Genomic DNA, 25,487 nt, shown 5'->3' with positions numbered 1-25,487 from the left:
GATTTGTTCCCAGGATGTAGGCCCTTCAATGGATGAATGGATAAAAAAAAAAAAATGTGGCATTTATACACAATGGAGTATTACTCTGCATTAAAAAATGACAAAATCATAGAATTTACAGGGAAATGGATGGCATTAGAGCAGATTATGCTAAGTGAAGCTAGCCAATCCCTAAAAAACAAATGCCAAATGTCTTCTTTGATATAAGGAGAGTAACTAAGAACAGAGTAGGGTCGAAGAGCATGAGAAGAAGATTAACATTAAACAGGGATGAGAGGTGGGAGGGAAAGGGAGAGAGAAGGGAAAATGCATGGAAATGGAAGGAGACCCTCAGAGTTATACAAAAGTACATACAAGAGGAAGTGAGGGGAAGGGGAAAAATAATATAAGGGGGACAAACGAATGTCAGTAGAGGGAGCAGAGAGAGAAGAGGGGAGGGGAGGGGAGGGGAGGGGGGATAGTAGAGGATAGGAAAGGCAGCAGAATACAACAGACACTAGTATGGCAATATGTAAATCAATGGATGTGTAACTGATGTGATTCTGCAATCTGTATATGGGGTAAAAATGGGAGCTCATAACCCACTTGAATCAAATTGTGAAATATGATATATCAAGAACTATGTAATGTTTTGAACAGCCAACAATAAAAAAATTTTAAAAAAAAGAAGAAGGAAAAAAATGAGGAATTAATGATTACATTAAAAAAACAATAAAATAAAATAAAACCAAAAAATAAATAAATAAATAAATAAATAAATAAATAAATTCCAAAAAAAAAAGGAATGAGATACGAAAGATAATATTGAATTTGATTATAGAGTGTTTTTTAAAAACAGCTATGCCTAAGAGTTTGTATAGTTCTGTTAGTTTAAGTCAAGTTTAAAATATAAAAATATACTAAATATGAATAAGGAGAGAAAGCCTCTTTCTCCACATATCTGATTTGTTGAGCAAAAATTCATAAAGCTCATAGCCTGCCTGAAGGCAATAATAAAATAGAACAAAAACACCACTCAGACCTCATTATAGACACCGTAGCAGTTCGAACCTTATTTCATGGAACTAAAATGTGGCTTTAAAGCCTTACCAGGACAATTTAGAATGCTGCTCTTTTTAATTCCATTTAATGCTTTTCTAATTATTTTAAAAATTGAACTAGCTGATCGATTCATGAAACCAATTGTCATAATTTGTAATATCAACACATTGGTTCTGCATAAAACAGAGGCTCATAAATAAATCTACTCTGATTAAAATACATTATGTTCCCTAAAACAAGGGAGAACTCTGATTTCTTGTTTTTCTAAATTTTACTAGATATCTTACTTGTTCCAGACATTTCAACTGCATCCTGAATACACATGTTCAAAATGTATCATATTCCTCCATGAATGCATTTTTCTTCTTTCCCCCCATTTATTTATTCTAAGTAGCAACAAGTCATGCAAGAGAGAGCATGAGCAGTTATGGGAAGCTTTTCCTCATATATATCACTAAATTCTACAGATTTTATTGCTAACTATGTTTCAAAGTTTTCTTTTATGCCATCCCCATTACCTCTGCTCTGCTTCAGATCCTCACCCAATGAAGAAATGCAGTCACCTCTTAACTCTTTATTTCTCCCTTTATTTCTGTTCTGCTCCAATAATTTCTACAGAAATAATCATTTAAAACACACATCATAACATGCCATTTCTTTGCTTAAAACCCTTCAATAATTTGGGTTCACTTAAAGAACAAAATTACAAGAAGACAGGACTAAAAGTGATGGCTTAAAAAAAATAATCCTTGTACTCAAGAATTTTTTTTACAAACAGATATGAAAATGTCTATAATAATGTAAAATAAGGTAAAATGAAACTGTAATTTTAAGAGAATTTTAGGAGGCAAGTGAGGTGGCTCTTTCAGGTCACAGTCTAAGGGACTTATTCTCTTAGGAGGTGACATTTATGGTGAAATTTGATTTATAGCAAGCAATCATCCACATGCAGTACGGAACATGGGGATTCCAGGGAGGGGCAACAGTGTTCCTATGGCAGCAATGAATTTGGCATAAGTAGTCAAGAGATTGAGGACAAATATGCACAGAGTAGGAGCACAGGAAGCTACAGAGTAAATATTATAACTCAATGTGGGATAAGTAGACAAAAGTCATGTCGGGTAAAGACTTTCACAGCAAAATAAGACCTTGGCACTCATCCCCACACAATGTAAAGCTAAATAGTAACATGGTATGGTTTATATTTTTAAGAAAATGTTCTGGCTATTGAGAAAGGAATAGATTCATAAAAAGGCAAACGGAGAAACTGTATTCATGTAGCAAGGAATGATGCTGCCATAGGTAGAGAGGGAGACATGCAAATGAAAAAGTAACTATGCATATGGAGGCACACTCTATAGTGAGAGATTGGATCTGGAGCATTAAAAAAGGAAGGAACTAAGAATAGATCCTGAGTTTATGTATTTATTATTGATTTCATTTATTATGTAAATAGATGATTGTGCCATTTACTAATAATGAAAGAGATTTTGTACTAAAAGGAGAAATAAGAGTTTTATTTGAAATGTATCTATTATTGTCTCAATATTGACCAGGAAGATCTCACTTGAGATTTCTGACATCCTTATAATAATCTCTGTTTAGAATACTTGGATATTCAGGATCTTCTGCTGATAAAGGTTTTCCCAGAGATTCTGTTCAAAATCACACAGTTTCCTTCAAAGAACAGCAACTAAACATCAAAGACAGAGTTACCTTTGAACTTACAGATACCTCTGGCATGGAGAAAGAATTCTAACAAAAAGCACAGAGCATATGAATTATTTTCAAAATAATTAAACTTCAAGAATATACATAAAGGTCAATATTGACCATTAAGCTCAGTAATTCTAGCAATGAGTAAAAGTAGAATGATCTAGGAAAGCAACATTTTCATAAAAAAATAAGTTCAGAGAAAAAATATATATATATATACACAAATAAAATATTGGCCCTTTCAATAAATTTTCAGAAACTAAAGTCAGCATTGTGCCTTTTGAACTTTTTATGTGTTATCCCATTCAAAGTTAACATACAACTTTAATTAAGTTAATAATGCCCTCCTACCCCTAAAACACACACACACACACACACACACACACACACTCCTTAACATTTAGTTGTCTTTTTCCTGGATAACTAAATGTCACTTAAGAACTGAATTTGATCTTCTCATACAGAAAGATTTTTTAAAATAGTGTATGTTGTAGTCATAAAAATAAAAGCATTACCAATTTCATTGTCTTACAGAGGAGAGGGACTGATTGGGAATGAAGAATCACAGATGATGTGAAGAAGCAGAGCAACTTGGAGGGACTAAAGGAAAGATAAGCATAGCTCCGTCAAATCAAATATTTACAGGGTAGAAATTTTTAACAATTTTATTTTTGGAAAGGAAGTGTTTGTACTCCTAAGGGAAGAAAACTGTGAATCTAGAATTAAAATTAATAAATTTCTAAGTTCCACCTTGGTAATATATTCAAAAGACAATCTCTCCAGATTCTGAGTACCAAGATCATGATATGCTATTTTTTTATGTTCTTTACTTTGGAGTAGTGCTTTCTGTTGTATTGAAACTTACATCACTGATACACAGCTTCAAGATTCCATGGTAAATGCCCCCTCTTTTATGTGTTTTTGTCTTTCAATGGGTCATAATTTTTTAGTAAAATAGAGACTTGTTTTCATGAGCATAAATTCAGTATCAAATAAATATATACATATTCCAAAACTGTGCCCCACAAAGCTATAAATTGGGTCTTGTTATGATATTGATGGTGTACAAGAGGCCCCACTGCCTACTACAGCAGTGATTCTCAACTTCTCTAGTGGAACAGTGGGGACAAGTAGTAACATTCTCCAACAGAGGAGCTTTTCTAAATAGCATGGCCATATAGGAAGGCACAATTCATTTGCATGTGTGCACATGTATGGACAGACACATACACACACACAAAAAAAAAAAAATTAGAAACATCCCCTCGCTGTCAAACCTTTCAAGTCACTGACTAGCTGCTGAATGAAAATGTTCAGGGCAAGGAACTACAATGTATTTGTATGTGTGTGTGTGTGTGTGTGTGTTGAGATCTTTTTCTCCATTTATTGGTACATTATAATTATACATAGCACTGTATTTGCTGTTACATTTTCATACATGCTCATAATATATCAGTATAATTTGGTCAATTTCATTCTCTAGTACCTCCCCTTTCCCACTGCTCCTCCATCACTGAATTTACTATATCTTAAGGTAACCCCTAATTTCACTTTTTTAAAGCAGTGCTAATAGTTACCATAAAAATTATGGTCTTACATGCCCATTTTCTCAGTTGGTATTATTTCTGAACTTTGGCCATGAAATCTTTCTTCTATATAGTCCATAGGAATTGCCAATTCCATCCAGTTTCTTGCAAAAACATATCAAAGGACATCAGATTATTTCTCAAAGAATATGGAAATAAATTTTGGAATCTGTATTAGTCAGATTTTGGCCAAAGAAGCAGCAAAATTATCTATCTGCATGTATACAGGTATGTGTATATATGCATATGTGTGTGTGTGAATTTTTTTTTAGAGAGATTCTACCTTAAGCAGTTGTTGGAGATAGTTACACATTGTCTATGAAGCTGTTCCATTTGTATTTAGTGGTAGAGCCAAAAATTTGCAAAGTTTTCATGAGGAAAAGATAGATATGAGGTAACAGGAGCAGGACCTAGACCTGCATGTCTTGCATGTCTTGGGATTCACAAAGATGGCCTGGAATTTCCTCATGACCTTCAAGTTTCCAGCATTATCAAGTTGATACTTAGCAGAGGCTAGAGTTCTTCATCAAGTTTCTAACTCTGGAGCTGGCTAACAGAAGAGCTGAAATAGCATGTCTGGCAGAAGCCGAAGAGGCTGTGGTCCAATTGCTGCCTATGCCAACAAGGTGAGCCAACAGATAAGTGAGAATGTGGCTTGTGGCTAGTGCTTCACTTCCACCTGCCAAAATGTTGAGTGGTCCCTACTTAGGCAGGAACTATCAAGGGAAGAAGGTATTGGGGAAAAAACAGTTTCAGCTGAGCAAGGGTAACACAATACAAATCTATAATATTTGCCGCAGTCCGGCTGCAGCAAAATAACCGGGGAGTGACGAGGAACTTGTGTAGATTGATACAGCAGGAGTGGGAGCCCTTTGTTGTAGGACAGGAGAGGTATTTATACATTACACACAGCTTATCTTAATTAGCATAAACTAGATACAGCAGTCAACCAATAAGGAATCTCCACACTTAATGGCTCCCTGGCATTACTTCACAAACCACTCCCTCTGGCAAAATGCCAGGCGCCATCCTGACTTGTTTATAGACCCTAACAAATATTATCTTTATTACATATTTTATTATTAAATAAAAACATACAGCCCTTATTCTGAAATTGTTATGCAACTACATCCATGTGAATTTTCCGCAAAGGAAATAAATCATTTATGGATCCTGAATGATACATAATCATAAATGGCTCCTGGATAAAGCATAAGTATCCCAAATCATGGGTGGGGGGGAAGAGGCAAGGTGGACCTGGAAGATACTGGGCAGATCAAGGGCTTCATTCTGCTACCTCTCTTTTATAGTTAGGGAAACAGTGTGGAGTTAGATACCCACTCTTTCTTGGACAAAACCCAGAGTTAAAGCCATATCTTCTACCTACATAGACTTTTTATGTGCATTTCATATATTTTCATAATTTATAAACTTTCTCATTTATAAACTACAAATCTGAAATATTATTATCACTCAGTATCAACACTGCTGTTTTTCTTTCCCTTTCACTTGGGGCAAAGCAGAGGTTGAATTTTAAGACTGCCTTTACAAAGTCTTTCCAAACCTGCTGCTATTATCTTTTAACTTCCCCCATAATCACTTCTTCCTCAAACCTTTGTGACTTTTCTTCTTCTGTGTGTTTAATTTCTATGGCTGTGGGAATTCATCAACTAAATTAACCCATGTGTTTCTGTTTAGAAATCCACATTTAGAATTAATTAGGGTCAACAAAAACGGCATGATTTATTGTTTTTCTACAGGGTGTCCACTTTCTGATTTGGACAGAATTTCAGCTTTGTGTTGCTTTAGGTACAAAATTACAATAGAAAGCCAAGCAAATGTTAATTAAATATGATCTGAAGCCGTTCTGTACCAGCTGCTTCAGCACTGACGGTGTTTCTGCTGCGTGAGCTGCATCACCCATGCATCCCCATCAATGTTGAATGCAGCCTTGACCAAGGTGTTACCTAAACTTGGCAATTGGTGGAGATACATAAATGTGTGAGCAAATAAGATAACGTGTAGGAGAGAGAATAAATCCTATTTACAAAACAAAAATATAGCCAGTATGCTCTTATTATAACAACATGAGAAACTTTTATTAATGTTTCCTGTTTTGTTTCTAAACCATTCTAGTTCTTGTCTACCAACATTTAAAAATTAGTTGATGTGCTGTGATTTCGAAGGTGAAATGAATAGATAAGGAGCTGCACAGCTGTTTACGGTTTTGGTTTATAGCTCTGGGACATACCATTCTGGAAACATTCTGTTCCAGTTCATTTTAACAGTAATTAGAAGTACCCCCATAACGAGGAGCTTGCTGTTGGAAACAACTTCATTAGTTTGGGTGATTTTATTGGTTTCCTTTAGGGTGAAGAACTAGCACTAATAGTTGTAATTTAATAGGAAAATTACTGAAGCAAGAAAGATTCCACTGAATCTTAAATGAGGCGTTAGACAGAAGTTTCCTTTCCAAATAATGAAATATAAGACAACTGCCTTAATCTAAAAAAATTCTTATATGAATGCTCATAAACTAAATGTCATTTTGGTTAAATGTTTAAATATTGTTTAAATAAAACATCAAGTACCCATACAGAAAACACACAGGTAAAACTGACATACATTAAAAATGAATGTGCTCACATAAAATATTTTTCTTCACACTTTATTTATGTAAGGTGCAATAAACATATCCCTTGGAAAATTTGTCTTCTTTTAGATAAAGAGGATAATTCACTTTTCTAATCCTACTCTTCTCACATTCCCACTCTATTTTCACCTTCCCCCCATTTTCCCCTCACACATCATCTCCCTAAGTAGCAACATTTTCTTTGTCATGAAAAGGATTTATGGGGCAATCTTGTCATCTCTGGTACACACATGATTCTTTTTCTGCAAAACACTTTATAATCATTTAGGAATCTTTCCTCCCACTTCCAATGCAATGTGACTCAGCATTGCTTTCAGTATTTTACAGCAGACAAAATAGATTCAGAGGAATGTACCCAAAATTTCAAAGAAAACTAGCATCAGTAATCTGTGATGTAACCCAGTATCCTTTATCTTAGAGGCTATATTATGACACCTCTCCATCATTTGGAAACAATTGACTTTTAATACAAAAGAAGAAAGGTTGAATTTTTCAAAATATGAAAGTTCACAATGCCTGGATTCTAAAATAGAGAAGAAAATATAGGGGAAATTTTATATTTTGACTTCAAGCTGATCATCCAGATACAAAATGGAAGTGTCTTCCCTTTTGGCAAGGTATGCCTCAACATCTGTGAGTTATAAATCCATGGAGCAGGAACTATGATATCGTGATGATTTTTGCAGCCCAAGTATGTAACACAGTGCTTTTCTCAGAGTAGGGGAAGAGTTCTACAAAAACTAATTGAATAAATATTGGGCTAAATAAAACAAAGTAAATGTACTGGGTATGGTGGCACATTCCTACAATTCTAGCTCCTCAGGAAGCTGAGGCAGAAGGGTGGCAAGTTGCAGGCCAGCCTGGGCAACATAATAAGACCACAATCTCAGAGTAAATAAATAAATAGTTTCACGCTGTGAATTAGCACTAGATTTGTTCCACATCTCTGTCATCTTCATTTACTCATGGTGAAAATCAGGAGTCCAAGAGGGTTGGAAGTCCAAACATGCAAGTCCTTGTAAGCCTCAGTGTAAGATGCATCTCTAGCATACCATTGACCAAAGCAAGTTACATGACCAAGGTAGAGAAGCAAATTCCTTCAATAAAGTGAATATTTCCTGATCAGTAATGCAATATACCACAATGAAGAAAGAATTCACTCTGGAGGAAATTTTTTTTTTTTAAGTTTAGAGTGGAAAGTAGAGGCTTTATTAAAGGACAGCAGAAAAGACTTCTCCCCAGAGGAAGAAGGGGACCCAAGAGATGGAATCCGTGGAAGGGCAAATGTGTTCCCCTTTTTATAGCTAAGGTCTTCATCCAGCTTTCTTGTTATCTTTCAGTGATGGAATGTAGGTGGGAAGGCCCAAAAGGTAAGGGGCAGGTGGGCCTGAGGAGTAATTTGGGCAAGAAGGACTTTTGGCTTAGCATCTCCATCTTTGCTGGGAGCTGTTTCATTAACATTTCTTCAGGATGGGCTCTGGGCCTTGGGGACATTAACATTCCAAGAGTTGTTCTGCTTTTCCCGGACTCCATTCTCAACATGGCCTTCATTTTTATTTTGCTCCATATTAGACCAGATTTACCTAACTACACTAACTACCTATCTTTAAATCTGGCTTCATTACTAAAATTCCATTGTGTATACATACCACATTTTCTTTATCCATTCATTTGTTAATGTCAGGTACCCATTAATTACACTGCTATAAAATTTGAAGTGGCTTTTATCACTATAATATGCTGATTTTAGTTCTTTAGGACACAAACCAAATAATTGGATAGCTGTGTCATTTGTAAGTTGTGATTCTAGTCTTTTGAGGAACTTCCAAAAATCTGTTTTCCAGAGAATTTGCACTGCTTTGTAGTCCCACCAACAAAGTAGGACTATGCCTTTTACTCAATCCTCTTCATCATTTATTATTATTTGTATTCTTGATGATTAGCATTTTGATTGGTATGAGATGAAATCTCAATGTAGTTTTGATTTGCATTTCCAACATTACTAAGTATGTTGAACAATTTTCATATATTTGTTTGCCATTTGTATTTCTTCTTTTAAGAAGTATCTTTTCAATTCTTTTTTTCCATTTATTAATTGGGTTATTTGGGGTTTTGGTGTCAAATTTGTTGAGTTCTTTATATATTATGGATCTTAATCTTCTGTCAGCAGCAGCTAACAAAGGTTTTCTCTTGTTCTAAAGGCTTTCTCTTCACATTTATAATTGTTTCCTTTGCTGTGCAGAAACTTTTTAATTTAATGCCATCCCATGTATGATTCTCAATTTTATTTCTTGCATTTTAGAGGTCTTGTTAAGTAAGTCAGTGCCAGTGCCAACATGTTGGAATGTTGAGCCTATGTTTTTTCTAGCAATTTCAAAGTTTCTGGTCTAATTCCTAGGTCTTTGATCCACTTTTTGTTCACTTTTGTGCAGAATGAGAGATAGGGATCTAGTTTCATTCTTCTACATATGGATTTCTATTTTTCTCAGCACCATTTGTTAAAAAGGCTATCTTTTCTCCAATGTATGTTTTTGGCACCTTTTCCCAGTATCAGATACCTATATTATGTGGATTTGTTTCTGTATCTTCTATTCCATTCCATTGGTCTTCACGTCTGTTTTGGTACCAGTACAATGCTGTTTTTGATAAGATAGCTCTGTATTATATTTTGAGATTAGGTATTTTGATGCCTCCTGCATGGCTCTTCTTTCTAAAAATATTCTGGGTATTTTATTCTTCCAAATGAATTTTAGGACTGCTTTCTCTAGTTCTGTGAAGAATGCTATTGTTATTTTGATAAGGAATGCATTGAATCTGCATAATACTAGGGTAATATGGCCATTTTAATAATATTAATTCTGCCTATCCAAGAACATAGGAGTCTTTTCTATGTTCTTAGGTTCTCCTTCAATTTCTTTCCTTGGTAGTCTACAGTTTTCACTGTAGAAGTCTTTTACCCCCTTAGTTAGACTTATTCCTAAATTTGTTTTTTTGTTTGTTTGGTTGGTTGGTTGGTTGGTTGGGCTTTTTGTTTTTTGTTTGTTTGTTTGTTTTTGGAGGTTATTGAGAATGGGATAATTTTCCTGATTTTTTTTTCCTCTGCAGATTCCTTATTGGCACATAGGAAAGCAATTTATTTGTATATGTTAATTTTTTTGTATATGTTAATTTTGTATCCTACTACTTTGCTAAATTGTTTTGTAAGCTCTAGTAGTCTTCTGATACAGGTTTTTTTTTTTTATCTTCTAGATGTAGGATCATGTCATAAGCAAACTGAGATAAATGGACTTCTTTTTTGGTGGAAATATTCATGTTGCAAGCTCAACAGTGAGTACATTTGGAACTGAAGTTTAAAAAGAATTTTTGAAAATATGCAAAAGCAATTTTATTTAAAATAGGCCTATCTCCCTTCAGAAGCATCCAAGGGCATTTAGAGTAAAGGTTATAATAAATATTAAGAGAAATAAAATTACATTAATCTAGTAAAGATGTAATGAGCACATCGGTACATGTCAAATACTACACCAGGAACTGAGGGGGGAAAAGATGAAAATCATAGGAGTGTCTCTCTGAAACTGAGAGTCTGATGAAGCAGAAAATTGTGTTTTCAGGGGTTGGGGTTGTGGCTCAGTGGTAGAGTGTTTGCCTAGCACCTGTGAGGCACTGGGTTCAATTCCCAGCATCACATATAAATAAATACATAGATAAAGGTCCATCAATGACTAACAAAATATGTTTTTAAAAAATGTGTTTTCAGGTCTAAAAGGGCAAATAGCACTTCTCAAAGTGTTGGATGAGAGCAAATAGCAGCATTGGCATTAGTTTTTCATGATTCTCATTTCACAATCAGGATATACCCATTACCTTTGCTATATAATACATGCAATAACATACATAGGTGCAAAACCACCAAGGGAAAGAAGGACTGCTTTTGTTACTGTGATTAAATACCCCCACATCAGTCCTTAAGCCATGGAGAAGATTTGAAGAGACTCAAGCTCCAGGAAATTGAGGCTATGTGAGACCCTTTTTCGTGCATTGTGTGAATTCACTGTGTATTAACTCAAAGACTCCTTTCCTGGATGCTATAGAATAATTCTTTTCTCATTGTTTTCACTTTCTTCTACTCCCCCTACTTCCCCATTTTCCTACTCCTTCATCACCATCATGACTGACATTCTCAGAGTACCAGAATCTGTATAAAGTGTCTGACCTATATGAGCTCATTAAACTTCAAAATGATCAAGTGATAGTAAGTATTACCTCTATTTTATGAAAAAGTGGTGACTCAAAGTAACTTACCAGTAATTGGGAAAGTTTGACTTCAAATTCAGGCTGTCTGATGGAAAAAAAAATTAGGTCTGAAGAACTATTACACTTTTTGCCAACATGTATCATAAAATAATTTCTTGAATTTGGGATACAGATAGAATATACAATCACCAGGATAAAACTCAAGCTTTGCCTAAATTCGTACAATGTACTCTTAATTTAACATGTAATTCTAACAGAGGTTTTAAACAGTATTAAGTGAAAAATGAATCTCATAGAATGACAGTTGTCTTTCATTGATCAAATAATACATCACAATGATTTACAAGGATGTCATCATACGCTTTAATGCACAATAAAAGCTATATTGATATTATATTGAACAGCTCACTCTGAGAGCCAGCTCCATAGTATGAATTTCCCAATAACTTTAATTGATGAGGGATACTAGAATAAGCTGTAATAGGACAAGACTCTCACACAATACAAAAAATAAAATAAAGAAACCATAGCCAAACAATATGTAATAATGATTTTTCAAGGTAGGATTTTCTTACATGAATAGTAAAACTATGATGAAAAAAAATCTCAGGAAAAATGATCTTTGAGTCTTACTCAAACGAAGAAAATAAATCTTTCTGTCTCTTTTGTAAATCCTTTAAGCCTTCCAAATATGCAACAAATTTAATAATTCATATAACATAAAAAGGAATTGGTTACATTAGTAAAATAGTAATAGTTTTACTTGAGCAGCAAAAACTTAACATATTTATCCAAAAAAAATGGAAAAAGTAGATCACCAAACATTTAAAATACATATTTTAAATTAAAAAAATTTAAAGTTATAAATATATTTCAAGAACAAAATGCAATCATAATTCTGCTATTACCAACTGCTGATTAGCCAAATTCTTCTCACTATAGGCATAGCTATTACTTGAAATTCTGATTTATGTTTTCACATTTTTCTTTCTAATCAACATATATTCTGAGTTTAACCCTCATGTGAACTCTTCCTGGTGCTTCTCCAAAATCTGATTGTTTCTTTCAATGCTACCAATCAGAAACTTTAATCTTTCTATATCTCTCAATACTCTTTTTTGTTTCATCCACAGATTTTTCACAGAGCCAATTTTTCTTGGCAATCGATAAATTCCACTATCCTCTAGGAAAGTATCAAAAAATCTTTTTTTATTCCATTTTTCCTATTGTAGATGGGTTTTCTTCACCTATATAGCTTAAAACAAGTTTAAAGTGGTTTTTAAGGGAAAGTTTAAGATGATTTTCTGTATTCTTACCATCACTTCTTCCCACATAACAAGTTATAAACAGCAAACAAAAAATGATCCTAGAAATTCTTTCATTTTCAGTGTTATATGCTCCTAGTTATGACCTTCTTTGTTAATTAAAAGTCACTGGCAGATGAGTGACAGATACCCAACTCAAACTATTCTAATAAAAAATGTCTTTTGCTGTTTAACTGAGATATCCAAATGTGGCACTGGCCTCAGGCGAGCCTAGAACTAAAAGCTAAAAGATGCCTAAAGGAGTTCCCTCTCTTTCTCCATTTTCAAGCTTTACTTTCCTCTCTACAGTGGAAATTTTTCCTCTATCTATAAACTGATTTCATTTATGCAACTAATGAGGATGATTATTAGCAATTCTTAATCTTTATTACCCATACTGAAACCTCAACAAAAGGAAATAAAGGGTTTCTTTTCATAATTGTCATTGGTCTGCTTGGGTTAGTGCCCACATTTTGGACTGCTCACTATTGTAAGACACCAGATATTATGACTGGTCAGTCTTGGATTCATGCCTGGTGGAGGACATACTATATTAACTGACAATTTCTTTATCCTTTTAGAATAGAACTGTTCCATTCTCCAGAAAAGAAATGCTGAACCTACAAAAACCAAGGTTTCCTTACTACATTCCACCTTAAGTTGCCAAATATCTATGTCTCACTAACTCACTCCACAAATACAGAGAATATTCCTGTATATTAAAAAAAAATTTCCCACAAAAATTTAAAAAAAAATACTAGCAACTAAAGGGTGACAACACAAATCCCCATTCAATACCACCTTCAACTGAAGTTCTGGAACTTCTGCTTTCTTTTTCACATCCTGAATCTGAAATCAGCTAAGAGGTAGACTCAAGAATTAGATATCAAAACTGAACATTAAGGTCATTCTGAAAACTAATTAGAAATGTGACTTTTGCTCCTAGTCAGAATGACTTGCTATGACTTCTTCCCCAAATTCAGCATAATTATCCACAGACTCCAGAGATAATCAGGTAACAGCAGGCCCTCCCTTTTAGGAATGAAGCCTAAACTTCTCAGCCTCACATGCTACCAAAACAAACTAAAACTTGTTCTCCAAGATCAAGAAGATCCTAGAAAAAGGATAAGAGGATGAGACATGCTTTCTCAATTTCTTCAACCAAGATCATGTTAATTTGTTGGCTTTTCTGCCCATGGAAGAGGAATAATTGAGGACAAAAAGAGAATCCTTACATTTTCACTATAAGGACAGTTTCTCCACGTGAGAATATGGAAGTGAGAAAATACTGCCCCATCCTGAACAGTGAAGAAAACATGTTTCTCTTCTAAGAGCATCAACCTATAACTAAATTACATCTGAAAAGCAAAAGGAAAGAAAAATTGTAAAAGAAGATGTGTCAATCAAACTGGAGGTAGGTCGCTTTAGGGTTGCAAGTAACCTGAAAACACTCAATGGGTTAAAATATCTTTTGGTTTATTTCTTGCCTGCTCTGGGGTTTTCTGTCAATGGTCAACTGGGGAAGTTGGCTATGTTCCCTGTCATTGTCAGGGCTATGGAGTCATAGGAATTGCCTTAGGTATTGAGTTTTCATAGGTTTTTGTTTTACTATCTAGGATTCCTTCATATTAAAACTCTCTAAGCATGGCAGCCCATTAGTCTACTTAATTTCTGGAAATGATATTTGCTAATAATTAAAGTCATAAATCTTAGAGGATACTGACCTTAGCAAAAAGTCATGAGTGTCTTTTCACAGTCCTAGGCTTCAGGCTAATTTTTTCTCTCTTGCCTTTCCATAAATTCTCCTATGTTAAAGCATAAGCAATCTGCTCCTTTCCTCCAGACTGCATCCAGTGGGTGGTACTTTACCATAAGGGAGAATATAAACTCTGTCATGCAATTATCTCCTTCTATAGTTCCCATCTTCCTCTATTTGCATGCAGTAGCTTCAGAGTAAGAGAATTTAAATTTTGAAAATCCTTTTATGCTTGTGATAATCTGACGCTCAGTGTTATGAGGTCATTGGCCAAAGGTAGAAAGACTTCTCCTTAAAAAATTTAATGCTTCCTGGGGCTAGGGTTGTGGCTCACTGGTAGAGAGCTTGCCTAGCATGCATGAGGCACTGAGTTCTATCCTCAGCACCACCTAAAAATAAAATAAAGATATTGTGTCCACCTATAACTAGAAATTAAATATTTAAAAAAATAATGCTTTTTCCAATGATAAGTTATACAAAGCCTTCAAAAATTCATCAATACACATTAGCATTTTATGGTTTTTGTAACACATACTTCAGAGTCTGGTCTCTAAATCTAATTTACCAAGTATGAGTGTTATAGTTTCAATGTGAGGTGTCCTCCAAAAGCTCATGTATGAGACAATACAAGAGGGTTCAGAAGGGAAATGGTTGGGTTGTTAGAGCCTTAAACCAATCAGTGAATTAATCATCTAATGGGATTAACTGAGTGGTAACTGAAGACAAGTAGGGTATGTCTGGAGGAGGTAGGGCATTGGGGGCATGGTTTTAGGGTATATATTTGTATCCAGCGAGTGGAGTCTCTCTCGGCTTTCTGATCATCATGTGAGCTGTTTCCCTCTGTCATACTCCTTCACTATGAAGTCCTGCCTCACCTCCAGACCCAAGGAATGGAGCTGACTGTCCATAGACTGAAACCTTTGAAACCATGAGCCCTTAAATAAACTTTTTCTCCTCTGCAATTGTTCTGGTTGGGTCTTTTTAGTCACAGTGGTAAAACAGCTGACTAAAACAATGAGAGATAACTGTTTAATCTGCTAGAATTTATTCTGATACTTATAAAAATAGAATAAATAGAAACTTTCCATCAGGAATAGCAGGTTCCTGTCCTGCTATTACTGTTCGTACTCTAAGCTCAATTCAGTCAGTTCAATATTTCAGATTCTGTTACTTATAACATGTCAACCTATCAATTTAGAGTTTGTTTATAAGGAATAAAGACACAACCCCAAAGATCTAAATAGTGAAGGGGTTTCTGTTTCTCTGTTGTATACATAAAACTTCAGGATATATCTAGTTTTAGCCAAGACTATATCTAATTGTTCTAAATCATTGCCAGGTTATTGTGTGTGTCTTTCTGTATTCCTTTCACTCACTCTCTCTTTCCATTACTTTGCTTGGTGTTAGTTAGTTCATTCTCTAGGCAAAAGGGCTTCCTCCATAAAGCCTGGGAAAATGTCTACTAGTAACTCCAAGTTTACAGTGATCAGCTTAGCAAGCCCAACAGGAGTTTCTTAAAGCCAGCAAATGTGCTCATTACCCTACAGTGTTATGTAAGGTGCCTCCTGTGTCAGACTAATGCCCCCATCAAAGACATCTGAATGCCCAGAACTTATGAATGTATTACCTTACATGTAAAAGGTAAGATCTATGATATGGGAAAATTATCCTGAATTATTTAGGTAGGCTGAATATAAATCACTTAAAATCTTAAAATGGGGGAGGTGGTGCTGGCTTTGTAGCTCCATGGTAGAGCACTTACCTATCACACAGAAGGCACTGGGTCAAATTCCCACCTACACACACATACACACACACACACACACACACAAACAAACAAACGGAAGAGAAAGGTAGATAAGTAGGTCAGAGAGATGGCAAAGTGAGAAAATTTTGATGCCCCTATGCTGGTTCTGAATTTTAGGAGGCTATGTACAAGGATCAGAAAGAGGCCTTTAGAGATAAGGGCATCTCTCAAATGATAGCCAACAAGGGAACAAAGATCTCAAGCCTAAAACTGGATAAAAATGAGCTTGCCAAAATCTGAAGCCCAGATGAAACAAAGAAATATTTCCCCAGTTTGTTATGTTTATATTATCATTTAATCCATTACCATGTTTTGCTATTACTTCATAGTCTTTTTTTGAAATATGATTTTGTTTTTTCATCTCTACCAACAAATGACTGGTCTGCCTTGATTAGCAATGCTTTCAAAATGAAAATAGAAAGCATGATCAAAGCACAGAGGATTGTTACACATGGTCCAAGCTCTGTCCTAGTTCAATATACAAAACAATTATCATTTATAAATATTCCATCTATTTTAAAATAGTATAACATTAATTACCAAAACAAAGCCTCAAAGTTAGAAAAATCAATCTTGCTTAGAGTCTTAGAGTTTAAATATTTATGAGGAAAACACAGACCCTCCAATACTAAAACACTTTTATAAATCAGCTTTATTGGTGGTAAAAAAATACACTCCTTCATCCAACAGTGTGTGAATTCTATTTTCTGTGCAGCACAATATCCACAACAAGGTTTACTACAGTGATACAAATATAGCAAGAACTCAGTAGACAAAGAAGATAAAGATAATGATAGCAATAATGATAAAAATCAAAACAGACATGTCTGCCATATTGTTCAGTTAGCTACACCTGCATTTAAAATTCTAAGTAACATTAAGTCTTGCCTCACTGGAAAAATATACAGCCGTGGATTCCAACTGGAGGACTTCAAAAGAATTATCATCACTAGTGCAGAACTTTTTTTATGTTGTCATAAAGCTAAAAGAAGTCAATTAGGTCTAGTACTTCATTAATGGTTTCCACAAATCACATTTATAGCCAACCCCATATCTACTGTGATACTACAAAATGCCATTTAGAAAGACAAGTTTTGACACCCTTATATTATGGCATTGCAGAAACTGTGGGAGTAATTAATTTTTACTTGTACTGTGATGAATCCAAGCAAAACTCTAAAAGCCATTTGGCCAATTACTGACTCTTTAGGGCAATGAAGCCTTTGCAGAAAGTTTGAGTTTATATTACTGGTATGATCAAAGCTCTAATGAAATTGCAGCATGGCAGAAACTACTGGACTATTAAGAGAAACTACAGAAATAAATGAGAGCCTAGCTCTGAATCTACCAAAAAAAAATGGAAGGCTTCTGGTTTTCTTTGATTGTCTGTTAATTTCTCATGACAGAGCCCCATGTGGCATTGTTCTGACAAACTTCACTGAAGCATGTTTTCTCTTCTGCAAATTAGTAAAGCAAAATTCTGCATGTGATCTTCTTAATGGGACTTTGTATCCCACTGTTCTTTATTATTATTTTAAGAGGAGTAGGTGTTTTCTCATTCTCAAGAGTAATGACTGGACTAGTTGGAGTTCTTTTATGGATATTGCAGTATATAACCCAATAGGTGTCAGGAAGAATTCATGCTGTGTTGTAGCAGCACAAGTACTCATCCACCACTAATACTTGTATTGTGATGTTGTAAAACTCACAGTGAAATCTAAATGGTACAGTAAACCAAGAATTTAGTGAGAGACTTAACTTTCTGCTCTTCCCAAGTAAAACCATTACCATCTTGGGTATCTTATAACTCTTTAACATAGGCATTTTAATAGGTCATTCACAGGCCCAGCTCAATCATTTCCTCTCTCATAATTTTCCATTGAACTGATATAAATTTGCCCTAAAACAGCCCCCATACAACACAAATTGGCCCAATGCAGCTTCTACCCATAGTGAACTGTATAATAGCTTGAATTTAATTAAATTATACTGTAACCTAAGAACATACATTTATAACTAAGCAACTTGTTTCAATTACATCAGTTTATGCTTCAGCCTGTCTCAGGGTGCCAACTGATCAGACCATGTTCACATAAAGCAAATGCCAACTGTAGTCAGATTGTTTCAGTATGCCATAACCTACAGGTTTTTTTCTAGCTAGAAATGTAACTTCTGCATCATGGGGATGGGCAGTTTGAACCATCTTTAATCTGGAACATTACCCAGGTCTAGGATCTTTTTATTCCTCAACTAAACTTTGTTAAATTGATTAAACTGAACTGGTCTCAATTTTTAGCATTTCTTTGGGAAATACTGATTGGAAATGCAAAACACAGTGAAAAGAGAATCTTGAGTCCATTAAGATGAATTTGATCATTGAAGCTCTACGTTTCTCAAAATAGATCCAAAATTTCCTTCTTTCCGTTATTTCTCCATATGCATCCCAGATGCAAGCCACCATTGTCAATTACTTGGATTATTTCAACAGAATCCTAACTAATCATATGCATCTTCCCTGCTTCTCACCTCGTCTTATAGTCCATTCTCAACATAGCAATCAGAGTGATGATATTAAAATTTAAATGAAATCTTTCCTCTCCTTTGCTCAAACCATATGATTGTTAACCATTCTGTTGAGATAAAAAGACTGCATCCTTTCAATGGCCTTAAATATACTATATAACCCCACCCTCCTTATTCCTCTATTCCTTCTCCCTCTCTATTAGTCAATCCACTCCAATCAAACAGTCCTTTTTGCTTGTTTTCAAAGCAGGCATGCTTCTTCCTCATGGCTAATCATTTGTTTTTTCCTGTATACCCACAACTCCTTGCCTCACTTATTCTGGATTTTTACTCAAATGTCATCCTTCCAATAATGAAATTATTCCTATACAACTTCATTAAAAATTTCAACTACCTTATTTCATGTTTCCCCCTTGGCTCTGCTTTGATTTTCTCCATAGAACCTATCACCAATTGTTATACCATGTACTTTACTTATTTGTTTTGATTATTTTCTATCTCCACAAATGTGTAAGTTCCACAAAGGAAAGGATTTCTGTCTGCTTTGTTTATTGATGTATTCACAGTGAATGAATATAATCAGCAATAGGAAACCTGCAATTATAGCTTTCTTCTACACTTCTTCATTATCTACATACAAAATAAAATCAGTCCAAAGGAAAACTAAGTATTGGATAATGTCTGCAATGTTCCCAGCAATCTAGATATACAGTGGTAAAAAGAATAAAGGTTATCTACTATGACCTATGACCTATTTTCATGGAAACAAATACAAGGGATACAGACTGTGGTATGAACATATATTGATTATTAATACTAATTTATTATTGGAAAAATACAAAAGAGTAAGAGCTATTTTACCCTGCTATATCCTAAAAAGTCAAGGTTTTCTCCTTCTTCAATGACTGATGGCATTTTGGTTGCATAGCTGAAAACAGAAGTTGCCAGTCAACCTATTGTATAAGAATAAAGTCTGCTCCTACAGAGAGGAAGGGAATAGAACCTGATTCTGAGAGTCGAAAAAGGAAAGGAGATTTAACCCTGAAGGAAAGGATGGGCTTGGGAAACTTGCAGTTTCCATGAATCATTGAGATTTACATCTTTTTTATATTTAGTTGTCAACTGTAGGCATCAGATTATAGCCATAGCCAATAATTAAGCACTACAGTTTGAGAATCAGTGAAGTTTTACACAGTCCAATCTTCCAGAAATTCAGAGGACCATTTTAAGGAAGACCTTTGATTCTACCCAGGGGTCAGTGCCTACATGATGGCAAAGGATCATCCTCAACAATAGCATTGAGCAACAGATGGGGAAAGATTCCAGTGAGCACAAAAAAACAGAATGTTGTCTCTCACTGAATTATAAATATTTCTCTAGCTACCCCAAATCCTCCATTGTTATGAAACCTGGATTGTGAGAAAATATTTCCTAACATAAAATTGAGATTTGATTTATTTCCCCATTTTAGCAAATGGGCCTCAGGGCAAATTTAAATTAATTTATAAAAAATTAATATTTCCTTCCCTGCTCCCAAGCAACATAGAGAATTTTCTATTTGCTTATCATTAATATCTACTCAAGCTCACTAAAAATATTCTTTTTTAAAATTTTTTTATTGTTGGTTGTTCAAAACATTACATAGTTCTTGATATATCATATTTCACACTTTGATTCAAGTGGGTTATGAACTCCCATTTTTACCCCACATACAGATTTCAGAATCACATCAGTTACACATCCATTGATTTACATATTGCCATACTAGTGTCTGTTGTATTCTGCTGCCTTTCCTATTCTCTACTATCCCCCCTCCCCTCCCCTCCCCTCCCCTCTTCTCTCTCTACCCCCTCTACTGTCATTCATTTGTCCCCCTTGTATTATTTTTCCCTTTCCCCTCATTTCCTCTTGTATGTACTTTTGTATAACCCTGAGGGTCTCCTTCAATTTCCATGCAATTTCCCTTCTCTCTCCCTTTCCCTCCCACCTCTCATCCCTGTTTAATGTTAATCTTCTTCTCATGCTCTTCGTCCCTACTCTGTTCTTAGTTACTCTCCTTATATCAAAGAAGACATTTGGCATTTGCTTTTTAGGGATTGGCTAGCTTCACTTAGCATAATCTACTCTAATGCCATCCATTTCCCTGCAAATTCTATGATTTTGTCATTTTTTAATGCAGAGTAATACTCCATTGTGTATAAATGCCACATTTTTTTTATCCATTTGTCTATTGAAGGGCATCTAGGTTGGTTCCACAGTCTTGCTATTGTGAATTGTGCTGCTATGAACATCGATGTAGCAGTGTCCCTGTAGCATGCTCTTTTTAGGTCTTTAGGGAATAGACCAAGAAGGGGAATAGCTGGGTCAAATGGTGGTTCCATTCCCAGCTTTCCAAGAAATCTCCATACTGCTTTCCAAATTGGCTGCACCAATTTGCAGTCCCACCAGCAATGTACAAGTGTACCCTTTTCCCCACATCCTCTCCAGCACTTGTTGTTGTTTGACTTCCTAATGGCTGCCAATCTTACTGGAGTGGTTTTGATTTGCATTTCTCTGACAGCTAGACATGGTGAGCATTTTTTCATGTACTTGTTGATTGACTGTATGTCCTCCTCTGAGAAGTGTCTGTTCAGGTACTTGGCCCATTTGTTGATTGGGTTGTTTGTTCTCTTATTGTCTAATTTTTTGAGTTCTTTGTATACTCTGGATATTAGGGCTCTATCTGAAGTGTGAGGAGTACAGATTTGTTCCCAGGGTGTAGGCTCCCTATTTACCTCTCTTATTGTTTCTTTTGCTGAGAAAAAACTTTTTAGTTTGAGTAAGTCCCATTTGTTGATTCTAGTTATTAACTTTTGTGCTATGGGTGTCCTACTGAGAAATTTGGAGCCTGACCCCACAGTATGTAGATCGTAGCCAACTTTTTCTTCTATCAGATGCAGTGTATCTGATTTGATATCAAGCTCCTTGATCCATTTTGAATTAACTTTTGTGCATGGCGAGAGAAAGGGATTCAGTTTCAATTTGTTGCATATGGATTTCCAGTTTTCCCAGCACCATTTGTTGAAGATGCTATCCTTCCTCCATTGCATTCTTTTAGCCCCTTTATCAAATATAAGATAGTTGTAGTTTTGTGGATTGGTTTCTGTGTCCTCTATTCTGTACCATTGGTCCACCCGCCTGTTTTGGTACCAGTACCATGCTGTTTTTGTTACTATTGCTCTGTAGTATAGTTTGAAGTCTGGTATCGCTATACCGCCTGATTCACACTTCCTGCTTAGCATTGTTTTTGCTATTCTGGGTCTTTTGTTTTTCCATATGAATTTCATGATTGCTTTCTCTATTTCTACAAGAAATGCCGTTGGGATTTTGATTGGCATTGCATTAAACCTATAGAGAACTTTTGGTAATATCGCCATTTTGATGATGTTAGTTCTGCCTATCCATGAACAGGGTATATTTTTCCATCTTCTAAGATCTTCTTCTATTTCTCTCTTTAGAGTTCTGTAGTTTTCATTGTATAAGTCTTTCACCTCTTTTGTTACGTTGATTCCCAAGTATTTTATTTTTTTTGAGGATATTGTGAATGGAGTGGTTTTCCTCATTTCCATTTCAGAGGATTTGTCACTGATATACAGGAATGCCTTTGATTTATGTGTGCTGATTTTATATCCTGCCCCTTTGCTGAATTCATTTATTAGCTCTAATAGTTTCTTTGTAGACCCTTTTGGGTCTGCTAGGTATAGAATCATGTCATCTACAAATAGTGATAATTTAAGTTCTTCTTTTCCTATTTTTATGCCTTTAATTTCTTTCATCTGTCTAATTGCTCTGGCCAGTGTTTCGAGAACTATGTTAAACAGAAGTGGTGAGAGAGGGCATCCCTGTCTTGTTCCAGATTTTAGAGGGAATGCCTTCAATTTTTCTCCATTCAGAATGATGCTAGCCTGAGGCTTAGCATAGATTGCTTTTACAATATTGAGGTATGCTCCTGTTATCCCTAGTTTTTCTAGAGTTTTGAACATAAAGGGATGCTGTACTTTGTCGAATGCTTTTTCCGCATCTATCGAGATGATCATATGGTTCTTATTTTTAAGTCTATTGATGTGGTGAATAACATTTATTGATTTCCATATATTGAACCATCCTTGCATCCCAGGGATGAATCCTACTTGATCATGGTGCACAATTTTTTTGATATGTTTTTGTATCCGATTCGCCAGAATTTTATTGAGGATTTTTGCATCTAGGTTCATTAGAGATACTGGTCTGTAGTTTTCTTTCTTTGAAGTGTCTTTGTCTGGTTTAGGTATCAGGATGATGTTGGCCTCATAGAATGAATTTGGAAGTTCTCCCTCTTTTTCTATTTCCTGAAGTAGCTTGAAAAGTATTGGTATTACTTCCTCTTTAAAGGTTTTGTAAAACTCTGCTGTGTACCCATCCGGTCCTGGGCTTTTCTTAGTTGGTAGTCTTTTGATGGTTTCTTCTATTTCCTCAATTGATATTGGTCTGTTTAGGTTTTCTATATCCTCATGACTCAATCTGGGCAGATCATATGACTTAAGAAATTTATCGATGCCTTCACTACCTTCTAATTTATTGGAGTATAAGGATTCAAAATAATTTCTGATTATCTTCTGTATTTCTGAAGTGTCTGTTGTGATATTGCCTTTTTCATCCCGTATGCTAGTAATTTGAGTTATCTCTCTTCTCTTAGCATGGCTAAGGGTCTGTCGATTTTATTTATTTTTTCAAAGAACCAACTTTTAGTTTTGTCAGTTTTTTCAATTGTTTCTTTTGATTCGATTTCATTAATTTCAGCTCTGATTTTAATTATTTCTTGCCTTCTACTTCTTTTGCTATTGTTTTGCTCTTCTTTTTCTAGGATTTTGAGATGAAGTATGAGATCATTTATTTGTTGGTTTTTTCTTTTTTTAAGGAATGAACTCCAAGCAATGAATTTTCCTCTTAGAACTGCTTTCAATGTGTCCCATAGATTCCGATATGTTGTGTCTGTGTTTTCATTTATCTCTAAGAATTTTTTAATTTCCTCCTTGATGTCTTCTATCACCCATTGATCATTCAGTAACCTATTGTTCATTCTCCAAGTGATGCATGATTTTTCCTTCCTTCTTTTATCGTTGATTTTCAGTTTCATTCCATTATGATCAGATAAGATGCATGCTATTATCTCTACTCCTTTATATTGTCTAAGAGTTGCCCTGTGACATAATATATGATCTATTTTTGAGAAGGATCCATGTGCTGCTGAGAAAAAAGTGTAACTGCTTGATGTTGGGTGGTATATTCTATATATGTCAATTAAGTCTAGGTTATTAATTGTGTTATTGAGTTCTATAGTTTCCTTATTCAACTTTTGTTTGGAAGATCTGTCCAGTGGCGAGAGAGATGTGTTGAAGTCTTCCATAATTATTGTATGGTGGTCCATTAGACTCTTGAACTTGAGAAGAGTTTGTTTGATGAACATAGCTGCACCATTTTGGGGGGCATATATATTTATGATTGTCATGTCTTGTTGGTGTATGGTTCCCTTGAGCAGTATGTAGTGTCCCTCTTTATCCCTTTTGATTAACTTTGGCTTGAAATCTATTTTATTTGATATGAGTATGGACATTCCTGCTTGTTTCCGAAGTCCATATGAGTGATATGATTTTTCCCAACCTTTCACCTTCAGCCTATGTATGTCTTTTCCTATCAAATGCGTCTCCTGTAGGCAGCATATTGTTGGGTCTTTTTTGTGATCCATTCTACTAGCCTGTGTCTCTTAATTAGTGAGTTTAAGCCATTAACATTTAGGGTTATTATTGAGATATGGGTTGTTCTTCCAGCCATATTTGTTTATTTATGTTACTAAACATGGTTTATTTTCCTCTTTGATTATTTTCCCCCCCTTTACTGTCCTACCTCCCACTGTTGGTTTTCATTGTTATTTTCCATTTCCTCTTCCTGTAATGTTTTGCCAAGGATGTTTTGAAGAGATGGTTTTCTAGCTGCAATTCTTTTAACTTTTGTTTATCGTGGAAGGTTTTAAATTCATCTTCCATCCTGAAGCTTAATTTCGCTGGATACACAATTCTTGGTTGGAACCCATTTTTCTTTCGGTGTTTGAAATATGTTTTTCCAGGATCTTCTAGCTTTCATAGTCTGTGTTGAAAGATCAGCTATTATCCTGATTGGCTTACCCCTAAATGTAATCTGCTTCCTTTCTCTTGTAGCTTTTAAAATTCTCTCCTTATTCTGTATGTTGGGCATCTTCATTATAATGTGTCTAGGTGTGGATCTCTTATGATTTTGCACATCTCATATTATTTCATTGAAAAGATTGCTCATTCCTTTGGTTTGGACCTCTATACCTTCCTGTATCACAATGACTCTTAAGTTTGGTCTCCTTATGTTATCCCATATTTCTTGGATGTTCTGCTCATGGTTTCTTAACAGTCTTGCTGAGCTGTCTATGTTCTTTTCAAGTTGAAATACTTTGCTTCATTGTCTGATGTTCTACTTCTAAGTGTTCTACTCTGCTGGTAGTATTCTCAATTGAGTTTTTAAGTTTGTTTTTTGCTTCCTGAATTTCTAGGATTTCTGTTTGTTTGTTTTTTATAACCTCTATCTCCCTGTATAGTTGATCTTTTGCTTCCTGGATTTGTTTGTGTAATTCATTGTCAAAGTGATCTTTCATTGTCTGATTTTGCTGTCTAATGTCTTCCTTGAGACTCCAGATCATCTGAAGCATGTATATCCTGAATTCTTTATCTGACATTCCATCTGCTGCAGCTGTTACCTCTTCTAAAGTTGAGTTGACCTGCATTGCTTGTGGTCCTTTCTTTCC

The sequence above is a fragment of the Marmota monax genome, unplaced genomic scaffold (assembly GCF_021218885.2).
Source record: "Marmota monax isolate L192 unplaced genomic scaffold, Marmota_monax_Labrador192_F-V1.1 WCK01_AAM20220418_F8-fsc00104, whole genome shotgun sequence".
Taxonomy (NCBI): Eukaryota; Metazoa; Chordata; class Mammalia; order Rodentia; family Sciuridae; genus Marmota; species Marmota monax.
The sequence above is the reverse complement of the archived record's forward strand: the minus strand, read 5'-3'. Positions refer to the sequence as shown.